Source organism: Sturnira hondurensis, unplaced genomic scaffold (assembly GCF_014824575.4).
Source record: "Sturnira hondurensis isolate 20B ecotype Veracruz unplaced genomic scaffold, ASM1482457v3 Scaffold0004257, whole genome shotgun sequence".
NCBI lineage: Eukaryota > Metazoa > Chordata > Mammalia > Chiroptera > Phyllostomidae > Sturnira > Sturnira hondurensis.
In genome coordinates this window covers 3,391,497-3,413,682 of record NW_028076888.1, presented here as the reverse complement: position 1 = coordinate 3,413,682, position 22,186 = coordinate 3,391,497, and positions in this window count along the sequence as shown.

Below are 22,186 nucleotides of genomic sequence, written 5' to 3'. Positions count from 1 at the left end.
CAAGGTTTGTGTTTCTTAGAAGTGGGGAGCTGTTCGTTTGGAGGAANAAAGGATTTATGATTGATCGGGGAAGGTATTTGGCTCAACTTCAGTGGGAGCGTGGTCTTCTTTTAATGTGACGGCTGTGAATGGTGCTCTGTTAAGTGCATGGGCCATGCTGGGGCCAGGCTGGGGACCGGCGAGGTGCTTGTCAGCAGTGGGGAGTCAAAGCTGAGCTCTTTGTAAAGGACCCTGACCCCGATTCATTCTACCTCACCCCCTACCCATACCTGTCTCTATCTCCTCAAGGTTTGTTTCTTAGAAGTGGGGAGCTGTTCGTTTGGAGGAATGTCTGCAGGTTTTGTGTGTGTGTTTGGTTTGAGCACTTCCACACCTTTGGGGAAGTCATTTCGACTCAGGCAAACAGGGACGAGAACAGCCATTGTCTTTGCTAAGGTGGGTTTTGAGAGCGCTATGGAGGTCAGATCTGTCACACTCCCGTGTCTGTCCTCTGGGGGCGGCACCATCCTGGGCAGGTGGAATCCACACTCCTACCCCCGCTCTGGAGTCCGACATCATGACAGTGCCACCCAGCCTCCCATTGCCACCCCCACACTCACCACATCTGGCCTCTCTCCTCTGCTGGGACACCTGAGTTTCTTCTCAGCCTTTGCGCCAGCTGGTCCTTCTGCCCAGAACTCTCTTCCTTTTGCTATCCACTCCCTTCCTAGTTCTTTTCAGACGTTTAAATGTCACTTTTTCAGTGACATCTTCCCTGACTACCTTGTTAAAGGAACGGCCCCCTCCCCAATACCGTCCGTCACGGCACCCTTTCTACTTCCTTCAGTAAGGCACTTACTACAAGTTCAAATGAACCCGTTTACTTCTTACTTGTATGTGTTAGTCCTACCCACTGGGCCAAGGAAGGGTAAACCAAGTGCCACGTCCCATCGTGGCCCACAACTTGTGTTTATAAATAAAGTTTTATTGGGACACAGCCACTCTTATTCGTTTACTGCTGTCTGGAGCTGCTTTCCTGCCATGATGGCAGAATCAATAGTCGCTAGAAAGGACTGCAAAGCTGGGAGTATTTACTGTCCGGCCATTTACAGGAATAGTTTGCTGACTGCTGCTCCAGACTACATGGTCCTAAGCTTTAGTTTGTCAAACTTGTTCATTGCTGTATTTCCAGGACCCAGAACATTGTCCAGTAAGAATAAACGGGAAGGAAGGAAGAAAAGAAGGAAGGAAGAAAGAAAGGAAGGAAGAAAGAAAGGAAGGAAGGAAGGGAGGGAGGGAGGAAGGGAGGAGGGAAAGCAAAGGAGGCCTGTGGTTTTTCTGCACAGCTGTCTTGTCTGTACATTATCTTAGCTCAGCAACTTACTGGTGTCTCCGTAAACTCATGCTGTGGGGGTCACAGAACCGTGCCCTTGGCTTTGAGGCCGGGACTCCATGCATGTAGCCAGGGTTATAGAACTGCCTCCCATTCACGGCATCCTGAAGTGTGGCCTCGATGTTTCCCCCAGATTGGGTGGCATTTGAACTCCTGAGTTCCCTTCCAGCCGTTGGCCACTCACAGGCAGAATGACTCCCAGTGACCCTCACCTTTACATAATCCCCTCCCCTTCCCTGTGGGCGGGACTGTGGATATGATGGGATGTCACTCTGCAGTTATGTTGTTCTTTCGCAAAGGAACCTTATCCACGCCAGTCCGATGTTGTCCAAGGAACCTCCAAAAATGGCGTTTCCTTGGCCCGCAGCAGATGAAGAGGTTGCAGAGGTTAGAGCATGAGACACGCCCAACTCGCTCTTGCTTGTCTGAAGATGGAAGAGGCCATGTGAGGAGTATGCGTGGCCTCTCGGAGCAGGGAGCAGCCCCCAGCTGACAGCCAGCCAGGGGATGGGACCTCAGACCCACAGCCACAAGGACCTGAATCCTGCAAAGCTGAATGAGTCTGGCAGCACATTCTTCTCCAGAGCCTTCAGTTAAGAACTTGGCCCAGCAAACACCCTGATTTTGGCCTTAAGAGACCACAAAAGGAGACCCCATCCAAGCCCACCTGACTTCTGTTGGACCTACAGAATTTGAGAGATGACAAGTGAATATTGTTTGAAGCTGCTAAGTTCATGGTCATTTGCTCCATAGCAATAGGTAACCGACATGTCCAGGAACCACGAATGACATTGAATGGGGGACAGAGGTCTGCTGCTCAGCACAAGGGTCTGAAAGGTTTCCCCTCTGGGAGCCAGCCCTGCCTCCTGTTAGCTCTATGAGCATGAACGAGTGACCTCCCTGAGCCTCGGTTTCCTCATCTGTAAAAAGGGAGAATATGGCACGCCTGCCTCACTGCGGCGCCCATGAGCCTAAGGGGACACACACACAGTGTCCAGGGCCCCACAGCCCGGCGGGGACTCCACAAACTTCCTGTGCTTCTCTCTCTGCTCCTTCTCCCAGAAGCCTCACTCTTCATTTCTGTGGGTATGTTTGTCTCTGGGGACAGACTCCTTCCTTCTCGCCCTCCCCATCCTCTGCGTCAGGGAGCCCCATGCAGTTTCAGGGCCGGCCAGGCAGTGAGACAGCGGCGGCGTGGCTCATCCTCAGCTGCGTCTCTGGCGTGAAAGCCGTGCGATCTCGGTGTCCTGCAGAGTCCAGGCTGGCAGAGAAGGCAGAAGCTCAGTGGCAGGTGCCCTGCCAACTCTGCGGCATGCAGCGGAGGACGGTGGGAGGGAGGGCCAGCGTCACACCGCATTCTGAGCCCACTTCGCCAGTCTGCCTTTGAACTCGAACTCAGAAATGCAGGGAACAAGTAGCCAGGGCTCTGAGGCCCGACACAGGAGTGGGACCAGAGATGCCTCTTATTAAATGCTTACCCTGTGCCTGGCATGTCTCTAAGATCTTTCCATGTTTAAATTTGTTCTGCCTGGTTTACAGATCCAGGAGTTGAAACTCAGAGAAGTTAAGTCACTTTTCCTAAATTGCACAGCTAATGCAGGACTAGGACAAGGACCGAGGCAGTCCAGCTGCAGAGTCTGAGCTTCTGACCTTGGGGAGCCAACAGAGCTCTGTTGCTGACCTTGGGTAACCAGGGAACCTTCTGGAACCTCAATCTCCTGTTCCATGAGGGCCCTGATGAAAAAGCAACAAAATCATTCACGGAAAGGGTTCTGCACGGTGGAGACTCTCAGACAAGAGCACAGCTAAGAAGACAGTGGGGCATCCATTGGCCGGTGACCTGCGACCTCCTAGACTGGACAGGCATTTGCCTGAATCTCACCCTGGTTTGGGAAGAAGGGCAACCTTCTGCAGTGGTTTTGGTTGAGGCCTTGAACCTGTCAGTGGGAAACAAGGGGAGGGCGCTCTATTCACAGCTCAGTGAATCCTCAGAGGCCTCAGTGAGGGAGAACCGGCTCTGAGGACAGGGTCCCACCTTAAGCTCAGCCTCTTGGCAACCCTGCATGCCAGGCCACAGCAGTGCAGGCAGCAGCTGTGAACTTGGACCTGTCTCTCAGAGCCGAGACCAAGTGGAAGTGCATCAGGGTGACTCATAGTGTCATGTTTCAGCTCCATGGGGGGCGGGGTTGCCTAGCCTAACCTAGAGCGGGGCTCTGGACCCAGCCAGGGCTCTCTTTTAACTCAGGGTGTGGGGGAACAGGACACAGCACAGGCGATTTCCAGAGCAGGGGAAGGAGGTGGTTCTGTCGCGTACACACCCCCCGCCCTCTGCTGCCCTTCCTGTCCCGCCTCTGTGGGTGTCCATCTCAGTCAGCTGGGCCACCATGACAAAGTGCCACACTCGGGGCTTACACAAGACATTTCTTTGTCATGGTTCGGGCGGCTGGGGGTCTAAGATCAAGGTTCTGAGTGATTCTGTTTCTGGTGACAACTCTCTTCCTGGCTTGGTGGCCACCTTCGTGCCGCTCCCTCCGGTGGCCTGTATCCTCTTTGTATAAAGCCACCGATCTCGTCAGAAGGGCGTGCCCTCGTGACCTCGTCCAACCTCATCACTTCCCAAGGCCCCGTCTCCAGACACCCTCCCATCGGGGGTTAAGACCTCAGTGTACAAATTTGGAGGACACAGCTCTGTGCCGGGTGACTTTGTGTGGAGGAGGCTCCGCAGGTCTCAAGCAGTGGGTGGGGAGGTGAAGAAAGATGGTCTCTCCTTCAGACCAACTTAACCCAGCTCTGCTCTTGGGAGGGAGTGACTTTGGCCAAGGCACTAAGCCTTTCCTAACTTGTGTTTGCTCCCCCAACAGATAGGTCTTGTGGTGAAGATGGCGTGCACCTGCTGCTGTAAGCGGATGGCTTGCGGGGAATCCCTGCCCACTGCCCGGCCATGGCCAGCACCCCAGTGGTAGCTAGTGAGCAGCCCAGATGGGTGGCCCAGCCCTGCCTCGCTGGCCGGGTGGATGGAAATAATAACTTGTCCTTGGTGTGTGCTTTCTTCCAGTTTCCAAAGAGGTTTCCTAAACAAGAGCTCAGCATGGAATTACATGGCTCACTCTTCTGCTGGCTTTGGAANTTCGTGTGGAGGAGGCTCCGCAGGTCTCAAGCAGTGGGTGGGGAGGTGAAGAAAGATGGTCTCTCCTTCAGACCAACTTAACCCAGCTCTGCTCTTGGGAGGGAGTGACTTTGGCCAAGGCACTAAGCCTTTCCTAACTTGTGTTTGCTCCCCCAACAGATAGGTCTTGTGGTGAAGATGGCGTGCACCTGCTGCTGTAAGCGGATGGCTTGCGGGGAATCCCTGCCCACTGCCCGGCCATGGCCAGCACGCCAGTGGTAGCTAGTGAGCAGCCCAGATGGGTGGCCCAGCCCTGCCTCGCTGGCCGGGTGGATGGAAATAATAACTTGTCCTTGGTGTGTGCTTTCTTCAGTTTCCAAAGAGGTTTCCTAAACAAGAGCTCAGCATGGAATTACATGGCTCACTCTTCTGCTGGCTTTGGAACCTCTTCCCAGTGCCAAGGCCATGAGAGCAGGATGCACACGGGACAGCTGTGTGGTGGGGTCACAACCGGAAAACCCAATTTGCAGGGTTAGCAGATAGGCAGGCACGTTCTCCTCTATGATGTTTCTGCAGAATATTGAAAATGCAAGCCTTAGATCCCATGCCACGGGTATTGCCTACTCACCAGGAACTGGGTCCTGGGCTCTGAAGATCCTATTTTACATGAAGGATCTTATTTAATCATTACAATAAGAAGCACGTCTGTAGCACGGGGTGAGGCTCCCTGGTCAAACCCGCCGTCAGGCAGGTGCACACTCTTCATTTGCCCCCCGCCCCTTTCACCACCAGGGCTGGGGCGGTGATCCCACAGGCAGGGTGGTTTGCAGGCAGGATGCCAGCCTGCAGACTTTTTCCTTGGCTCTTTCTCTGTCTTGCTCAGTGATTCTCAAGTTTTGAAGTGCGTGAAATTGGATGCAGAGGGCTGAATAAATAAAACCTAAAGCCAGGGTACTGAATGGGCAAAATAAGCAGTTTCTAAGGGCGATTTTTGCCTTAGGTGCTGACCATAGAGGCCAGTCTTTTCTCAAGAACAGAACATCCATGGGCATGTTCGATCTCAGAGGTCATCCGATCAAAAGATCCCATTTTACAGGTGGGAAAACCAAGTGCCAGGGGGCACACATGGATCACGATGGGTTACAGCCGTCACTAGGGACTGAGCTGGGAATGCGTTAATGGCACCGGGTTCTTCTGTCTGCTGATTAAATATCTGACCTGAAATTTGACTCAAAATTGTAAGGATTGCATTTTTTTTTAATGCAGCAGATTGGTTTTCTGGCTTTTTGCTTCACCTGTTGGGAAAACAGTTGACCTTAGATTTGCCTGGGTAACCAGAGAGGTGCCCATGACGGGGAGCCTTATAAAGGCCGCCAGAGTCAAAGCCCCTTGCTGAAACCAATCTTTCCTGGAGTTAAACACCAGGTAAGATGAGTCACCAGTGAAAACCGTTTGACTTTAACCCCATTTATAACAGTCGTCTTTCCTGTAGGCTTGGGTTTTCGTGATGAGGAGGCAGTGTGCCCAGGGGTTGGCAGGGGGGCAGGCAGCCTCTTTCTCCCCGTCCCCGACTCTCATCCAGAGTCACAAGCACTCGGAAGCTTGGGTGTAGCCACTGCTGATTGTCCCACTGAGGGGCCTCCAGCCCTCATCCAAGGCTGTAGGAGCTGAAAGCTGATTGGAGGTTTAAGCCGACCGCCTCAGGGTGATCACTCCCTGCTCACAACGTTAGTTGTTTGACACACCAAAGGGTTGTCTGGGGCTTGCAGCCGTCTGGCTGGGGCGTGTCCTAATGTGACCTTTCCCTCTACCACTCGGGGACTGCACCTGAGGCTCCTCCCGAGTCTTGTCACCCGTGCGCTTGGGGACGATTCTCTCTCCATCTTCCACTTGGTTCACCTGAGGCCCCACAAACTCGGCTGCCTTTTCATTAGCCAGCAACAGACAGGGCTAGAGCCATTGACTGACTTGATGGATTGGCTTTAGTTAGTGGGAGTCCAGTCCAGTTCAGGACATGCTGCGGGGCGTTCCTATAAATGTCTGCGGTGTTGACACTGAAGGACGACATTTGTCCTGGGCAGACAGGAGTGGCTTCCAGGCCAGACAGTGGTGAGCATGTCTGGTTCCTGGCATAAGACCAAGCTCTGCGCTGACTTGGTTACTGGCCTCTGGCTCGTAACAACAAGCACAATAATAATTGTTAACAGCCACTGAGTCCTTGCCGTGTGCCTGGCACTGTCCTATGGGGTTTCCATGTGGAGCACTGTCTCATCTGCACAGCAGCCCTGTTCTGTGGTGGACACAGGATGCCCATTTCAGGGATGAGGAAACTGAGGCACGGATAGGCTAAGCAACTTCCTAGTTTTTACAGTCACAAAACTAGGGAGTAGAGGAGACAGATCATAAGGCCAGGCGATTTGCCCTTGTTTGTATATGCAGTGTCTTCCGAGGATTTGGGGCTTGTCTTTCCTGAAGGTCGGGGTTGATGTCAGTAGATCCTCACCTTTCCTCATTGCGACCAGGGCTGACTGAGTCTGCAATCCTGTGGAACAGACGCCTTGGTGGATTGTGAGTGCGTTGTGGAGGAAAGCCTTGCCGGAGGGCACTGGCCGTGCTGTGGGGACAGGAGACATCTTTGTCTGGCCTCTGGCACCCGTGCATCCTTCTACTGATAATTGCGTCTGCTCTTGACTTCTTTCACACTCAGCCTGTGTGCCCATGAAGGTGCTCCATCTTCGACTTAGGAGGCCTTTGACCTGGACTTCAGCTCACCGGGGCATCATCTCCTGACCCAGCCCCTGAGTCAGGGATGGGCACGAAAGCCAATGCAAGCGGAAGAGAACCAGATGGGCTGCAAAAGGACTCTCGCATTCTTCTGTTAGACCACAGTCCGTCCGCAGCGGGGGCAGCTGTCTTGCCAGCATGAGGCAAGAGCTGGCCGAGAACAATGCCCAGCCCAGAGCAAGCAGGGTCAAGGGAGGGAGAGTGAGAAACCCTCCCGGCGAGCTTCGCCTATTACTGGGTTTTGAGTGTGTTCCTCCGCGTCACTTTGTCCAAGAATCTGAATGATGTTGTCTGCCATGTGTGAGTAGGATTTTAGGAGCCTATTCATGGCTGGACTTTTTAAATGATGAACCAGGCAAAGGGGTACAAACCTGCTTTTAGAAAGCTCTTTCTCGGTCAGCGGATTGGCCAACCAGATGAATGGAGCTCCCATTCTAGTTTAGCAAACACCAGCCTGGGGTGTGAGGCATGACGCTTCAGCAGGAATTACTTCAGGAGAGAGGGAGGGGTCCCATTTTACAGGATAAAATGGAGCAGAGAGAGACCCCATCAGGAAACGGGAGAATCGGGATTCAAATGTGGGCCTTCTCGATCAAGAATCTACTCTTTTAATCCCCATGCCTCATAAATACTTCTTAAAGCATTTAAGAATGTTTGTTGAGGGCCTTTGGCGGACCATCTAGGATACCTCAGTGAAGGGGACCCACAGGGACCCCGCCCCGGTGGTGGAAGCATTCCTGTGTGTGTGTGCGTGTGTGTGTGTGTGTGTGTGTGTGGAGAGAACAGGGGGAAAGCACCCATGCCGATAATACAGGAGACCTTGTGAGAAGAGAATGATGAACAAGCTAAGAGGGTCAGAGGAGTCCAGTTTCCAACAGGGGTCAGACTGGGCCGCCCCGAGAAAGGGAGGCGGAGTGAAACGGGGTTTGCCCCGGGGCTGCCGGAGCCCAGATGTTCCAGAGGAGGGAGCATGGCTGGCACACGCGGGGGAGCGAGCGGCCGGGAGCCGAGTGTGTAGCGTGTAGCAGGAGGTGAGGCCAGAGAAGTAACTCGGGGAGGGTCAGACCTCCGAAAGGAGCGGTCTCTGCGAGGTTCTGAGCCGAGGAGGGACGTGGTGTGGCTCCGGTTGCCTCGGAGCCGAGGGCAAGTGCCGGAGCCGAGAGCATGAGGCGGAGATCTGAGCAGTAATCGGGGAGGGGACGGGACTCGGCCCTGGGTGGTGCGTGGCAGACAGTGAGCGAGGTGGTCAGATTCTGAATGTGTTTTGAAGGAAGGGATGAAAGAATTCGTAATTTCGGGTGTGGGGCAGAAAGAAAGCGAGGACTCAAAGATAACTCTAAGTTTGGGGGAAAAACTTGAGCGATTCAGTAGAACACACGCTCTCTTTGAACTCCATTTCCTCGGCCAACGAACTGGAGCTCTGCTGTGTTTCATTTTGGCCAAAGTGCCACCTTGGATGAGTGTGCTGCTCTGTGACAAAGAATTCCCGTGTACACCCCTCCACTTATTCCCACCCCCATCCTGAGCTGCGAACTCCCATCCGACAACGGGGAAAACGGAGGCTCTGGGCAGTCATCCCTCCCCCAACCCGGCCCACGTCGCTCATGTTCTCTATCCAGGAGACGAATAGTTTGCAGTTTGATGTCACAGGACAAGCAGTTGCCTCCTGGTTATTAAGCTGGTCATTGCACCCAGGAGACTCAGTTTTTATCATCTACAAGGTCTATAGCTTTTACGCGGTGAGCACATCAGAACCCTTGAAATGGATTGTCCTCCTGGTGGCTTCTCTTCCCATTGCTGTAACTTCCTGGAAGATCGTGCCTTAACATCCATGTTTCTCTGTCCCGCTTTTGTATAGAACGACCCCATGCGTGTCTTGTGCTCTGCGTGAGGGGGGTGGCTGCCCTCGCTGCTGCCTTGTGGTTTGTGGTTGCAGATGCATCTGTACGATAGGCTCGCCTTTTCCGTCTTTGATTCCAGTCCCTTGATGAGGATCTTCAAGAAGCCGAAGGCTCCCACCTTCCTCATTTGATAAGCAAGACTCTGGTTGATGGCAGAGCTGGGGAAGGGGCGGCAAACGGAGACGGTTTTAAAATCTAGAAAAGGTGCAGAAGGGACTTGGGAGTGTGCGCCGCGTGCCAAACCCGTTGTTTTCTGGAATGTTTGTCGCTATTTTTAAGCTGCTACTTGGGCAACCAGGAGGAGGGACAATTGTTGAGACAGTGACATCGCTGTGGTTTCATCGCCATTTTCTTGCGAAGGACAGAACCCCACTCTTCTGCACCCTGACTCTTCCAGTGTATAAAATGAAACACAAAGATGTGTGTTTTTTAAAGCTGCACTCTTGACGTGTTGAGGCCACAGACTGTAACTAAGTCGAGATGCGTGGGCGCAGGGTCCTCCGTGAGACGGTTGTCTCTGGCAGTTGTCAGCCTTGTAGCGCGCACACCCAGCCACAGCCCCTCCCAGCATGTCTGCGACTCGCGCTTTCATCAGTGGAAACGCACGCAGTGTCCTGGGGAAGGGGCTCACTCTGAGCACACGACGTTCAAATGAATTCTCGAGTGAGGATGCCAACCGCCAGGAGTGAGAGAGGCAAGGAGGAAACTCGGGGCAGGTGCAGGCGTCTCCTTATAAAATCGGTAGGCGACTCCACTGGGGTTGGCCATTTCATGCCTGGATGGCCGCCACGGCCTGGGAGCCGGGCTGCTGTCTCCCTCCACACTCCACCCCTCTCCCGGCCACTCTGTGCCTCCGAGATAAATCTCCCGAATCACAGTTTCTGCGGCGCTGTCCCGGATGGAAGCCTTCAGTCCAGGGGTGGGAGGACGGCAGGCGGAGCACAGAGGGTCTGAGGGCCGGGAAACCACACGGTGGGACACTTCAGCAGCGGGCACATGTCATCGCACATCTGTCCCACGCCATCGAACGCGCGACACCGAGAGGGAGCTGTCACGTGCACAGTGGCTTTGGTTGGTAACTATGTCAGTGGGGGTTCATCAGTGTGACAAGTGGACCGCTCTGGTGGGGGACGCCGAGAGGTTCATAATGGGGGAGGCTGTGTGTGTGTGGAGTCGGGGAGCGTGTGGGGAATCTCTGCACCTTCACCTCGACTTTTCTGTGCACCAACAACTGCTCTGTAGAGCTGAAGTCTTGGAAAAAATGCCCCTAGTGACCCCGTACTACCTCAAGAGTACAGGATACACAGTTGATCCCGGTGGTCAAGGGCAGTGTGTAACTGGACTGCATGTCAAACTGTGCTGCTACCCTCCACGTCACCAGCTCCCAGGTGGCCTAGGCTCCTTCCTTCGTCTCTCGAGGACTACACTTAGGTGGCTGCCCCCGGGGAGGGTTCACCCCAGTACAGACCCTCAACACCCATCCAGACCCAGGCCCAGGTCATGGCCCACCTCTTCTATGATGACTTCTTTGGCCATTGCTCTGACTTGTTTGTGTCCCCCAAGGTTACACGTGAGGCCCTCACCCCCAACGTGATGGCATTAGGAGGAGGCACTCTGGGAGGTGCATAGGGTTAGATGGGGTCATCAGGGTGCAGACCCCACGGTGGGATTGGTGCCCCTACAAGAAGAGACATGAGAAGGCTCGCTCCTGCTCCCTCTCTGTCAGGTGAGGACTCAGCAAGAAGAGGGTCGTCTGTAAACCAGGAAGAGGGTTCTCTCCCGCTGGCACCTTGCTCTTGGGCTTCCCAGCCCCCAGAACGGTGAGAAACCAGGGTTGTTGAGGCCACCCAGTGCACGCTGACTGGTTACAGCAGCCCGGCTGACCTAAGGCGTCACCTGTCTGTGTAACAGTTTGCCTTCTCTAGCTTCCCTTAGCCTGTCCACGTACCAAAGACTGTCTCATCTGTGCCTCGTCTCTGAACTCTGATCTGGGCTTGCTGAAGGTAGGGACAGTGCTCTCAAATGCCTTTGCAACGCCACGGTGCTTACCACAGCCCTGAGCACAGAGCAGACCCGCACTGAACCCTTGTGTTGACTTACACCTACCAGGGGAGAAGAAAAACATTTTCTTATTATCTAAGAGCTCTTGGAAAGGACACCTTGATATACCCACCAGTGGTCCCGCTCAGCCCCTGAAGCCCCATCAGTACCCCAAAGGGCACGGCCACATTGGAAAGTCACAGGAGATGCTTGCGTGGATGGCGCTTTGGGGTGCCCCCTCCTTCTAGGGTACTCACTTGCTCGCCCACCCTCCATCAGGAAGAGTTAGGGCACACACTCTATTCTTGGCACGGAGATGCGGTTCTGAACAAGATGACATCCTGTTCTCGCGGAGTCTGTGGTCAGGCTGACGTCTGTGTGTTAGGGAGAGGGGACAGGGAGGCATAGCACACAAGTGAGTGGACAAAGAGGTGATTGCCATTAAGACATGTGCTCTGAAGGAAGCTCAGCCTGGGATGGCAGAGGTAGACAGGGACATAGGGGATGGCTGTGGGGAGGCCTCAGTAATGAGACAGGGTCACCCGCTGGCGTGTATGGTGGGGGAATGTCTGAGGAGGAGGACGTGGAGGTGCAACCGCTCTAAGGTGGGATTTCTCAGGCTTGGAGCCTGCTGACATCTGGGGCTGGATACTTCTTTGTTGTGGGGCGTCCACTGCACTGTAGGATGCTCAGCAGCATCTCTGGCCTCCAGCCACTAAATGCCAGCAGCACACGCCTCCCTTCACCTCCCACCAAGTCCTGGCAATCGAAAATGTCTTTTGACCTCGGCCAAATGTCTGGGTGTAGGGAGCGAAGTGGGGGGAACGGGGACCCCTGACCACCAGAACCTGTGAATCATGCCCCTTTCTGGAAAGAGGATCTTTGCAGATGTAATTAAGTTAAGGTTTTGGGACGATTTCCTCTTGGATTATTCAGTAAGGCTTAAACCCAAAACACCAATTTGAAAGGACGTAAGCACCTCTATGTTCATTGCCACACTATTTACGGCCACCAAGATATGGAAGCTGTAGCCGAGTGGATAAGACAAGTGTGGGACGCCTGTACAATAAAACACTAGACCGTAAAAAAGAAGAAAGTTTTACCCTTGCTACAGTATGGATGGAAGGACATTTTGCTGAGTGAAATAAGCCAGTCAGAGCCAAATGCCATAGGATGACACTCATATGGGAAATCTAATGGACAAACTGAACTAATAAGTGAAATAGAGACAGACTCATAGAGAGCAGGGTGACAGCTAAGGGGGGTGGGTAGGGGGTGGAGGGATTGAGCAAAAGGGAGAAAGGACTCCTGGACATGGACAGCAGTGTGGTGATTGTGGAGAGGGGAGGGAGGTACAAGGGGGTTCATGGTAATGGAAAAAATACAATTGAAAAAAGCCAAAGGGGAGCAGAGATGGAAGAGAGAAGACAGATGCAGAGGAGAAGGTCACAGGAGGACAGGGTGGGGGGGCTAGAGTGACGTGACCACAAGGAGCAGCAGGAGCTGGAAGACGCACGGAGCAGAACCCTGGGAGGGAGCCAGACTGGGCCGACCCCTGGAATCAAGGCTTCTGAGCTCCAGAACCGGGAGAGGATCCGCTCTGTTGGGTCCCGAGTTTGTAGTGATTTGTTACCGCAGCCACAGAAAAGCTGTGGGGCAAAATCACCTCCGTCAAGAACCACTGTTTCAGGTGAGAGAGATCGGAGCTGGCGCGGGGCCCTCCAGCAGCAGGTGAGGAGGCTGGAGTCGCAGTGAGTAAGGCCACCAGGGACAGGAACGTGCAGTGTAGGTGAGAGGCGTGTTCCACGCTGCAGGCTTCAGGAAGCCAGTGACTGTTTCAGTTTACGTGTTGTTTAGCAAACGTTTCCCACTAGCTTGTGATGGATAAAGGTGAGGCTGGGATTCCTCGGGAGGCGGCTGCAGTGGACAGGGCATGGGCAGGACTTTGGCCAGGGCGGCCACGAGGCCCTTTCTGTTGTCCAGGATTTCCCAGGGGAGGCCGTCCTGGTGAACGCAATTCCTCCCCGAGTTACTCCACCAGCGAGGCCTGGTGTTTGCTGTTTTTTGTGATCGTAAAGGCGAAAGGCACCCCAGACGTGGTTTATTCATTGGTTTCATTTTATGGTGAAGAAAAGGAAGCCTGAAAGGAGGGCGTGACATCTACCTCACCTCCAACAGGTTTTCACTGGCAGAACTGGACTCCGAACCCCAGCTTCCCCTGTTCTTTCATGATGTGTTCTCTTTACTTGTGCAGAGCACCGCGTTTACCAAAGGCCTCATCTGAATTTTCCAATCCCCTGTAAGATATACAGTGTAAACATGTTACCCTTATTTTATACATGCACAAAGTGAAAAATAAAAAATAAAGGCGATCAGAGAGGTGAGGTTATTTCCCCAAGGTCACACGGCTTTCAAAGGACGGCCTGTCAATCGATCTTAGCTCTTCCAACCCACCCCTGCCTGGCCCGACATCCCTCCCAGAACGCTCCATCCCCACTGCTGGGTCTTAGAGAGTGTGGGCAGCCCTCCGTGGTAAAGTCTCCCACCATCTCTGCATCCTGCAACCTGCAAGTTTTCGATTTATGATTATATGTTGTTCCTTGCCCTTTAGCCAAGCTCCGTTTCTTTGTCCAACTATTTCACAGTGGAGGCTGCAAAGAAAAAGAGCAAGGAAGGGGGTTCGTGCAGGACGTGCTTGGACTGAAGGCAGTTCTAGAGCTAACGCGGGGTCCGTGGAGCCCGTATATGTTTCCTGAAGGCCGAGAGGAGTGTTACCCTTCACTGGTCTTTGATCCCCATGTGGGTTCATGTGATCTGGAAGTTAGAGCTCACTTAAGACTGAGCTGTGATGAAGCCCGAAGCCCCGGGGAGTCCGTGCTAACTGTGGCAGGGCCTCCCTCACTCAGGGGAAATTAGCTGTGGGTGCTGTGCTTTCTTCCTTGTCTGTGTCAGATTGGGAAGTGGCCAGGCCCTTCCAAGCTCCCCCTTCACCCTTGATAAGAGAGAGACCACATTCTAAATAAACAACCTACAGTGCTGCCGCCGACTTGCCAGTCTTGCTTTAGCACGAGGCAGCCAGTTGTCAAAGACTCTGACTGTCCGGCCTGCAGATTTGATCAGACACAACGTGTGCCAGGCTCTGTGTGGGTGCTGGGGACACACTGGCAGAGAGCTTCTGTCTGGAAAGAAGGGGGCTTTTGAAGAAGCGTGTGGTGCTGTCACATATTCAGAAGACCCTGAATTGTTTCATGATGCTGGGAGGCCTGAGTGGTCCCCCGACACTGAGTAGAATTGGGGGCGGGAGGAGGAGGAGCCACAGCCAGAGTGGTGAGATGGGGCCAAAATCCAGGAGCCCCCAGGGAGGCGGAGTGGGACGTGGGGCTGGAATAAAAGGCCTGGGAGCAAACAGAGCTCAGTGGAAGTGGGTCTTCACGGGACTGAGGCGGGGCCAGCCCAGCTTTGTGCTTCGCTCCCGGTGCCATCAACGCAGGGGGCCGAGGCTGGCTGTGTGCCCGCTGCTCGGGGCTCAGGGCTCTGCCAAAGTGGAGGAATGTGGTCCGTAGGTTCTCCAGGCATCGGGTGTCAGGGTGGAAGGCATGGGGAGAGGTGGCGATGCCGATTCATTTGCTTAGGCTCCCAGGACAGCATCACAGACAGGGCCGCTTAAATGGCAGACGTTTGTTTTCTCACAGTGGGAGGGTGAAGTCCAAGGTCAGGGTGCTGGCAGGTTGGTTTCTCCTGAGGCCTCTCTGCCTGGCTCATAGACGGCCACCCTCTTGCTACTGCTTCACCTGGCTGTCCCTCTGTGCATGCACACCCTGGTGTCCTCTGAGTGTCCCAATCTCCTCCACTTATAAGGACAAGAGTCAAGTTTGGTTAGGACCCACCCAAATAGCCTCATTTTAACCCAGTCACCTCTTTAAAAGCCCTACTTCCAAATACAGCCACGTCAGCATGTGGATTTTGGTCAGGGACGCAGTTCGGCCCAGAGCCGATAACATTTGGAGAGCTGAGACGGGCCTTCCCGGGGAGAGAAGCCTTGATTGACCACTGCATCAGGAAATCTCGATTTTCATCGTCTAGTCTGTCAAGACCCCCCGTTAGAGCATGGATTTAGTGCACACGACACAAGCCCTGCGGGTGCTAGAAATATGACTCATGTTGTATTTCCAGAATTGTCTAGAACTCAGCCACGTCCTCTTCCGGGGGCGGGGGTGGGGTGGTGTGTTCAGCGAAAGCCTAACTAACGAGTAGTAACACCGGCACGTTGGCTTCCGAATTATTTATTGATGTTCCTGCTTCTCTTGCTAAACCGGGGGCCCCGAAAAGGCAGGGACTTTGCTTTGTTCTCTTCCTAACCTACCACCCAGAACCGAGCCCTGCACACAGTAGGAACCTTCCTGTGGAATTGAATTTGTTGAGTTCATGCTCAGAGTTGAATGGATCTCTGGACCCTGAAAGGAAGATGTGAAAAGGGATGTTTAATTGGAGGCCAGATGACAGAAGCTGGATGTACTTCAGCCTTCGGAAGCCTGTACTGCGTTCCACCATCCCCTGATACCCCGTGGCCCTGTCCAGCAGACGCACTGCTGATTCTGAAAATCCAGCCAAGTGGCCAGCCCTTTTGTTCACCTGCCTGTCTTGGGATATTCCTTCAGGCATCAGGCCTGATTAAATGGGACGTGAAAGGCGAAACAGCCGTGCCTCATCTTCTCCCTAGATCCCCCACTTTGCAAGGAGAGAATTGGTATATGGGGCGGCCCTCGGCTGGCTGTCCATCTGGGGAACTTGGCCGTGTCTCTGCACAGCTGAGTGGGGGGCTGCAGCCCCGGGGCGGGAGGCACCCTTGTTGGAGCTCACCAAGTCCATCTCCTCCACCCTCTCCAGGCTCCGTGTGACGGGTGCTACAAACCTCTCCATTCTCCCAGCAACCGGGGGAGAAGGAGGTCTGTCATTGGAGAAGAAAGGAGAGAGAATATGTGCATTTTTATCCATTTGTGAGTTTACTGAAATGCGGGCCTTGGTACAAAGGAAAACATTTCACGTTTCCGCTGCCTGGCGGGTGAAACTCGGTAGATCAGAAAAATAAAAGAGAGGCAGCCCTTGTCACATTTTGTGTGCAGATAATCGAAAAAAAATGAATCGAGTGAACACACTGTACATGTAATAGCTTAAAAGAGAGACTTCCTTTTTTAAATGAGCCAGACTCAGAAACCATATCAACTGTATTTTAAGACAGGAAGTCTGTGTCTTATTTTTACTTTCTTGCTGCTGGCCAAAACTGAATTAGTGACTTCTCATTGAAAGCTTTCTTTTCTTTGGCCAAGAATTGGAAGCAATATCACCTGTCCCCCCATTTCCCGTCTTCCTTCTCGGAGCCCTGGGCACAGCACTGTGGTCTCTCCTTCCAAATGTGGGGACAAGGGGCTGGGCCCTCCGCCCAACCTTCGCTGGAGACGTGATGGAATTTGCTCCAGCCACCTGGGCCCGCCCACTCATTCTGTGTGCAGTGTAGCACGGTGCCCTTTGAAACAAGAGCCTCTCCTCTCATCAAAATAAAAAGCTTCTGCATGGCTACAGAAAACAGTACTAAAAAGGGGATACAAGGGTTTAATCTCCAAAATACACAAGGAATTTACATGACTCTACTCTAAGAAGACAAGCAACCCAATTAAAAAGTGGACAAAGGACTTGAACAGACACTTCTCCAAGGAGGATATACAGAGGATCCAGAGTCACATGAAAAGATGCTCGATATCACTAGCTATCAGGGTGATGCAAATTAAAACCACAATGAGATACCACTTTACACCAATCAGAATGGCTATCATAAAGCAACAGACAACAAGTGCTGGAGAGGTTGTGGAGAAAAGGGAACTCTAGTGCACTGTTGGTGGGATTTCAGACTGGTACAACCACTATGGAAAATGGTATGGAATTTTCTCAGAAAACTAAAAATGGATCTGCCTTTTGACCCAGCAATTCCACTGCTAGGATTATACCTAAGAACCCTGAAACACCAATCCAAAAGAACCTATGCACCCCAATGTTCGTAGCAGCACAATTTACAATAGCCAAGAGTTGGAAGCAACCTAGGTGCCCGTCAGTAAGTGAATGGATCCAAAGACTATGGTACATTTACACAATGGAATTCTATGCAGCAGAAAGAAAGAAGGAGCTCCTACCCTTTGCATCAGCATGGATGGATCTGGAAAGCATTATGCTGAGTGAAATAAGACAGGCAGTGAAAGACAAATACCATATGATCTCACCATTAACAGGAACCTAAACAACAAAACTAACAAGCAAGCAAAATAAAAACAAAGACGCTGAAATAGAGAACAGGGGGACAGTGATGAGAGGGGAGGGATTTCAGGGGAAAAGGGGAAGAAGGCTTTACAGCAACAAGTATAAAGGACACATGGACAACAACAAAGGGGGGGTGGAAATGGGGGTGGGGGGAGGTGGGGAGCACGGGGGGGTGAGCTGGGATGGGAGTAAAAGACAGAAAACTGTACTTGAACAACAATTAAAATAAATAAATTAAACCCCCCCCCCACAAGAGCTTCTTTGTATATTTTTCACTAACAGGTCTGTCTTTTTGTTTTTAATTAAAAAAAGATCTCAGAGCAGTTATTTCCCACCGCCTTACTCATTTGGTGAATGCATGCTAATTCTGCAAAATAAATATTAATGTAGTTTGTGTCATGGAGCAGGCCTTTTGGGGGGACTGGTGAGCCTGTGTGTAAGGCACCTGAANAAAGGGGAAGAAGGCTTTACAGCAACAAGTATAAAGGACACATGGACAACAACAAAGGGGGGGTGGAAATGGGGGTGGGGGGAGGTGGGGAGCACTGGGGGGGGGTGAGCTGGGATGGGAGTAAAAGACAGAAAACTGTACTTGAACAACAATTAAAATAAATAAATTTAAAAACCCCCCACAAGAGCTTCTTTGTATATTTTTCACTAACAGGTCTGTCTTTTTTTTTTTAATTAAAAAAAGATCTCAGAGCAGTTATTTTCCACCGCCTTACTCATTTGGTGAATGCATGCTAATTCTGCAAAATAAATATTAATGTAGTTTGTGTCATGGAGCAGGCCTTTTGGGGGGACTGGTGAGCCTGTGTGTAAGGCACCTGAACTTCCGTCATCACGGTGATGACCAGGCTTACCCCAGGGAAAGCCCTGGTTTGCAATTATTACTCCAGTAGCCAGGAGGCTGTGAGCCCTTCTTTCTCTGCCTCCAGGGTTGGCCCATTCTTCCTCAGTGAAAGCATCTTTTTTGGGGGGGGAGCAGGGTCGTTAATTAAGCTTTGCATGCTGATTGTCCTCTCAACCGTATGATACCAGCAGAGAATGGAGATTTATGCAGATCTGAACAAAAAATCCTTGAATAAGTGTCAGCAGTCCAAATTGCCCGAGGGTAAGGAGAGGACAGGAGAAACAGTGACTCAGCAATGAAATGTCATTTCTTATTGACAATGAAGAATGGCAGTATGGCAGTGTGACCAATAAGAAAGGTCAAAAAGACACTGTCACCTGGTCTCAGCCAGATAGCTTTGCACCAATTTATTCATTTTTTTTGTCAATCAGTTACTATGGAGTTTAAAAAATGGATCTTAGAATTTGTCCAGTTTTGCCTCTCAAATGCCTCAAACTAGTTCAGTGTGTAAGAGAAACCTTCCCTGGCACCTCTGATGTATATTTGATTGTGTTCTACTTGAATCTCTCCAATCATGAGGCGCTCAACACTTTTTCAGGCAGCTTTTTGATTGTTAGTGCTAACGGTGTGAAGCTCACTTCTTCATGGTTTTTAGTTCAGAATCTTTTGGTTGAAAATGGTAGGGGAAAAATCTTCAAACTAATTAAGCTAAAAGGGACATAACTTTTAAGATGCTAGATAGGATGGGCTTCAGGTGTGGCTTGATCCAGGGCACAAAGGGGATTGCCAGGATCCATCTTAGCTCTATTTTCTTCTTGTGGGCTCTATTCTCAGGCTCTGCTTAGTGGCTTCTGACAAATTCAGGCTCATTTTTTTTTCCATGACACCAGATCCAAGGCTCCCTCCTAATTTGGGGAATTCTCTCATTGGCTCAGATTGAATAATAAATTTTCTCCTTAATGACTTAGATTGGGCCCAGCCACCCACAGAGCCTGAGGCTCAGACTTGATCTCAGGCAGTTAATTTGGGAGGTGAGTGATGGAAGAAGGGAAGGCAGTAAAGGTCATTACTGAGCTGGATATTGCCATTGTGAAACACATCTCTGTCCCACTGGGGACCTTCTGAGAAATTGTCTAGGATGTGTCTCAGCATTGTTCCTCTGAAGGAGAGGACAGTGGGTCGTCCCCTGTCCCCATCGCTTTAGGATTTTCCTTAGGGATCCTTTATCCCTTTTCCTCATCTCCCCCCTCTCACGCTGAACGCACGGGGGTTGGAAAGGGGCCTCAGAAAACACAAAGGAACAGGGCCAGTGCTTGAGGATGACGCTCCAGTGTCCCGGGGACGCAGCCCCCCAGCTCAGCCGAAATTGCAGGGCCGGTTGGAGGGTTCAAAGACCATCTGCCAACGGGGGCCTGGGGCCTGGACAATGAGTGGAACAGACTGGCTGAAACCGTGGTCGGGGCTGTGTCCCCTCAGCTGCGGATGGGAGCGGCTCTAACTGTGTGTAACGTGAAGGAAGAAGGCGTCTCCCAGGGACCACACTGAGGTGCTGCTATTACAGCAAGGAGTGGTGCGTGTTGGGAAACTAAACCGCAAACGTCCACTTCCCTCTGATGGTGAACATGTCTGCCCTTGGTCTTCTCTTCTCTAATCCGATGGACACACTCGGCTTCTTTACCTGTCTTTGGGTGGCATGGTGTCCTGTGAGCATTCGAGGCCAGGCAGGTTAGTGTGGGATTTGGGCAGCCAGAAGAAAATGTGCGGAGCCGTCGGGATGTCTGACGTGCCTTTATTCCGGGGTGGGGCGACCCACGGGTGCCGGAGAAAATGCCGACTCCCTTACACACTAAGCGAACTTGGAGCTGGTGGGGCACTGGTGTCTGACCTTCTGGTTATATAGCAGAGCTTGATTCGGTGCATGCAGCCCTTGTTCAAGGTCAAGGGTGTCAAACTCATTTTCACCGGGGCCACATTAGCCTCACGGTTGCCTTCAAAGGGCTGAATGTACTTTTAGGACTGTATACATGTAACTACTTTCTAATAGTTCAGCAAGAGCTCAGCACTGACACCAGGTAGAAATAAGGTGCCGGGTTGGGTAAAAAAAGGCGGGGGGCCGGATTTGGCCCACGGACCTTGTGTTTGCCACCTGTGCTCAAGGTCGTATGAACACTGAGGAGACATAGTCACCGGGACGTCCAGTGGGGGAAGCTGACTGACTCCATTGTTTCTACATGTGGTTTCTAGGGCCCTTGGTGGTCCTAGTTCACGCCCCCATCTGACACCCTGTTGGTTATGCTTCTTTACCTGTCACCGAGGGGGGGGTCAGGCCCATCACAGTAGGAACTGACATGCACCAAGATGACCCTGGGGTCAGGGGACTATGGCTATCCTGTGATATGGCACTGGCTAGTTTATTGTATTCCAATTATTTGAGACTGGGGTACCTACTACTAGCAAGAAAATAATTTTCTATTATCCAGGAAATGATTTTCTCCTACATTATCTTGTGCTGGCTGTCTCCTTTCTTATCTCCTGACTATTCCAGAAGCCCTAAGAGCTATGCTGACTCACTTTGTAAAATATGCCTCAGCAGGCAAATGTAGGTGTGGCCTGCCTGGGGTCTCTCCCTCTCCTTCCAGCACCAGAACCTGTAATGGCCTCTGTGGGGCCAGCCCCACGTTCACGCTCAGCTGGTGGGGTTTGGATGGGTCAATGGTGAGTATGTGCTCCGTTCTTGGCCAGAGTCCCTGAGCCCCTCTCCAACGGTTTGCTGAGGGGTGAGCTTATGGCTCTGGCCTGGCTAGTTGTCATAATCCTACCACGGGCCACCATGATGGGTCCACGGTTGGGCACCGGGAGCCAAGATGGTTTAGTCAGAATGCCTCTTGAAATAGAAGCCTGGGGATAGAGGCAGCCATTTGCTCCCACGCGGAGCCTCAGGACGAAGCCACAAGGAGACGCCTAAGACGACAAGAACCCAGCTTAATCACACCGTTTGGCTCTGCGTCCTTTTTGCGATCGAAACCTGGTACAGACTCCTCATTGCATGAGGAAACACATTTCTTATTTCTGCTTTTGTTGCAAAAAGGATCCTAATTAATACATGGGTGACAATAAGATATTTCATAGATTGTATTAAGCCTGAATTATATTCAAGTCAGAAGTTCAAGGACTTGGCCCTATGTCACTGCTCTCCAGCTAGGGATGGGGCCCGAGCCAATTTCCTCCCCTCTGTGCCTGGGGTTCCACTTTGTAGAAGATCAATCCTGGATAATACAAAGTGGTAAAATGAAGAAGAAGGATAGAATATGGGTACCACTGCCTATTTTTATTAAATACATGGTTAAAAAGGAAAAAACAAAAAGCACCCCACAGGTCAAAATGGCAAGATCAGCAGCTCCGAGAGGGCACAGCCGAGATGGACCTTCCCCAGATGTCGGGACAGCTGCAGACGTTCGCAGAATGTTTCCCACTCACCAGGTGACCTGTAAGGCGCCTTTAGGTGGGTTATTCACTTCATCCTGACAACCCGGTCACGCGGGCTCCGCTACTGCTGTTCTCAGATTAAGTGCGAGGAAACTGAATTTGAGGAGATGCAGGGACGGGCCTGAGGTCACGTGGCCGGGATGGGGCAGAGCTGGCGCTTCAGCCGATGGGCCGGCCCCGCTCGGTGAGCTCGGCCGTCACGGTGGGTCGGAGTTCCATCGCAGTGATTGTTAGTGGTGGTAGAGATCTGTGTGTTTTCTGGATGGTGTGCCCACAAACCACACCGCTGGTGGACAAACGTGCAAATTCATAGCTCTGTTTTCAAAGCAGGGTAT